This window comes from Cyprinus carpio, chromosome A3, assembly GCF_018340385.1.
Source record: "Cyprinus carpio isolate SPL01 chromosome A3, ASM1834038v1, whole genome shotgun sequence".
Classification (NCBI taxonomy): Eukaryota; Metazoa; Chordata; class Actinopteri; order Cypriniformes; family Cyprinidae; genus Cyprinus; species Cyprinus carpio.
Window position 1 is genome coordinate 8,792,137 of NC_056574.1, and position 3,259 is coordinate 8,795,395.

Below are 3,259 nucleotides of genomic sequence, written 5' to 3' on the forward strand. Positions count from 1 at the left end.
CATGGGCTTCCATGTAAAATAAATGATACTGTCCATCAATTTTTAGTAAATCATTATGTAATAATTTCCAGAGAGGGGCTAAGTTTTTGACAGCTTTCATAAATGTAGTTTCTGCAAGACAAGGCATTTCTAAGTAAGTGAAGACACACACCTCAGTTTCTCAGTAATCATCACTCTTCAGACAGTGTCAGTGTGCAAGAGTTCTAGGGTCAGAAGGGATGATTGCAGTCATCCTATTACACTTATTGTAAGAAAATACTATAAACAGGCCAAATTTCGAATGTAACATTATTTTCACTAAACATTTATAACGGCAAAATTCAAAATTTTAATCAAATGTTGGAATGCACAGAGAATTGGTGAATTGCAGTACAAGGGCTCTAAACTGCAGTTGCATCTCTCGGGCTCCAGGAGGTGCAGTGAAGACAATCTCATGCTGAAGGAAGGTAAAACGGCCAGTTCGTTGAACTAACTACACATTTTAAGTTGCAATTAAACAGTACATATGATCAATGCATTTCAAATGTAATGTTCTGGTACATTGAAACTACACTGGCTTTATACAAAAAAAGTTAGTCGGGTGTTAATTTAAAACTTTGGCATATAAATTTCCATAAATCAGAATTTCGCAAACATGCAAATCGAAGTCACCAGAAGCATCGCATCTGTTGCACACAGTTTATTTAACAATATGGTATATAAGTACGAAACAAGTTCTTAACCAGTTTATACAGCGATCTCAATCTTTTTTCCTTTTATTTACAGTATGTCATCAAGCTGCATGATTTACATTAAAGAATCGTTCACCTTCAATTCAAGTTTCATGAGAAGAAAAACAAAAAGAGGTTGATTGAAGAACTCTTTGAACAAATCAGCAGTCAGACGAAGCTCCGGCCTCATACGCGAGGTGGAGGGGACATCATTGATGTTTCAGAGATCAAACGAGAAAAACAGGAACATCTTCCTACATCTTAAGAGACAACTACTGAATCCAGGCCAATAAATTAACGCATTTGGGCACCTTGAAAAATAAGAGCAACTTTCACAATTTGCTCACATGTTTGTGTGTGTGTGTGTATGGCAAGCCGAATTGACTTTTATTCATTCGCAGGATATGTATTCTTGATATCAACAATTCAATTTTCACTAGTTAAAATGTTTATTCTTGATATCAGGAATTAGATTTCTACTAGTGACAATTGTTTTTTTTTTTATATCAACAATTACATTTCCACTAGTTACTGTTAATTCTTGATATCAGGAATTATATTTCAACTAGTTAAAATGTTAATTCTTGATATCAATAATTTTTAACCTGAGAATGGCAATAAGCAAGCCGTATTAACTTTTATTCATTCGCAGGATATGTATTCTTGATATCAACAAATCAGTTTTCACTAGTTAAAATGTTTATTCTTGATATCAGGAATTAGATTTCTATTAGTAACAATTGCTATTTTTGATATCAACAATTGTATTTTCACTAGTTAAATGTCACCATAGGCTGCCATTCAAAATCAATTGTTGATATCAAGAATTGCTTTCTTACTAGTAACAACCTTTATTTTTAATATCAGTAATCACGTGGTTACTAGTACAGACGTCGTTTCTTGATATCAACAATTTAATTCTTGATATCAAGAATTTAATTGTCACTAGTGACAATGTTCATTTCTGATATCATGAATGTGATTGTTACTAGTAAGAAACTAATTTTAGATATCAGAAATTATATTGATATCAGAAATGCATTTTCAGATATCAGAAATAACAATTGTAACATGTTGAAATACATTTACTGATATCAAGAATTAACATTTCAACTAGTAACAACTAAATTGTTGATATCAAGAATTCACATTTTTACTAGTAACAAAGTAATTATTGATATCATTAAAGGAAGTTGATATCTGAAATTGTCCTTGCAACTAGTGAAAATATAATTACTGATATCTTAAATAACGTTTTAACTAGTAAAAATACTTTTACAGATATATAGAAATGCCATTTTAACATGTAAGAATAGCTATGGTAATTAGATCATGAATATTAATGAGATTTTCAGACACTCCTCCTTTTAGCGTCAGCATTGGCCAAAGAAGGCGGAAGAACATCCATGCGCAGAAACGGCTCTTCTTTTATTTATTTGCTTTGTCATTGAAACGTGAAAATTATGTTATGGCTGGATTCATTTTTCTTTATTTTTTGTTAATTGTAAAAAAAAAAAAAAAAAAAAAAAAAAAGTAAGTTTATGCTGTTTCTTTTTATTGGCCACCATTTCTTCGGCTAATTAAAGGGAAAATGAACAAGGCATTAATTTAGTTTTAAAAATAACTTCATGTCGTTTTTTTTCAGGTGTTTATTTTTGGTTTTATTACACTTTCTTCTAATACTTCAAAAAAAAAATACAACTAAAAGGAAAAATATAACAGATAATAATGCATCATACAAATGGTTTACTGGACTTTTTTTTTTTTTTTGGGGGGGGGGGGGGGGTAATGTCGTTACATGCGTTGTCGTGTCCTAATAGGAATTATTTTTATATAACATTTTGTCCAGTTCTTGAAGCATCGGTGGACAAGATGAATGATAAAATAAATTTACACTGTTATACAAGCTGTACACTCACTACTTTACATTGTAGCAAAGTGTCATTTCTTCAGTGTTGTCACATGAAAAGGTTTAATAAAATATTTACAAAAATGTGAGGGGTGTTCTCACTTCTGTGAGATACTGTATATTTAATCAAGTTTGTTTTATTGCGGTAAATGATCTACAAGCATTTCACATATTTCTATGCACACTAATAATATTATACTACTGTCGCTACACTACGGTTATACACATTTATTGCATTTATTTTCAATAAATAAATCCTTATAGTGTGGCTCCCTCTAGTGGATAAACTTAATATCACAGCCTTCATCTTCCAGTTGAAATGGCTGATTAGTTAAGATTTTGATTTTGGCAGGGGCTGTTTGAATACAATGAATTCTATTTACACTAAGTGAAAATAGCATATTTTATTAGCAATATATTCTATTTACACTATTTAATAATATGAGCATTTTCTTCCAGTAATAGTAATTTGATGCTGTTTGTGCTACTTAGTGCAAATAGTGACCAATATCTGCACCTCATTATTGTAGTAGGCTACATTATAAAACAGTATAGGCTACAATAATAACATATTGAGTGTAAATTATCATTTTTATTTAATAATTATTAAATGGACGCCGCCGCTACAACTAGCCCTAAC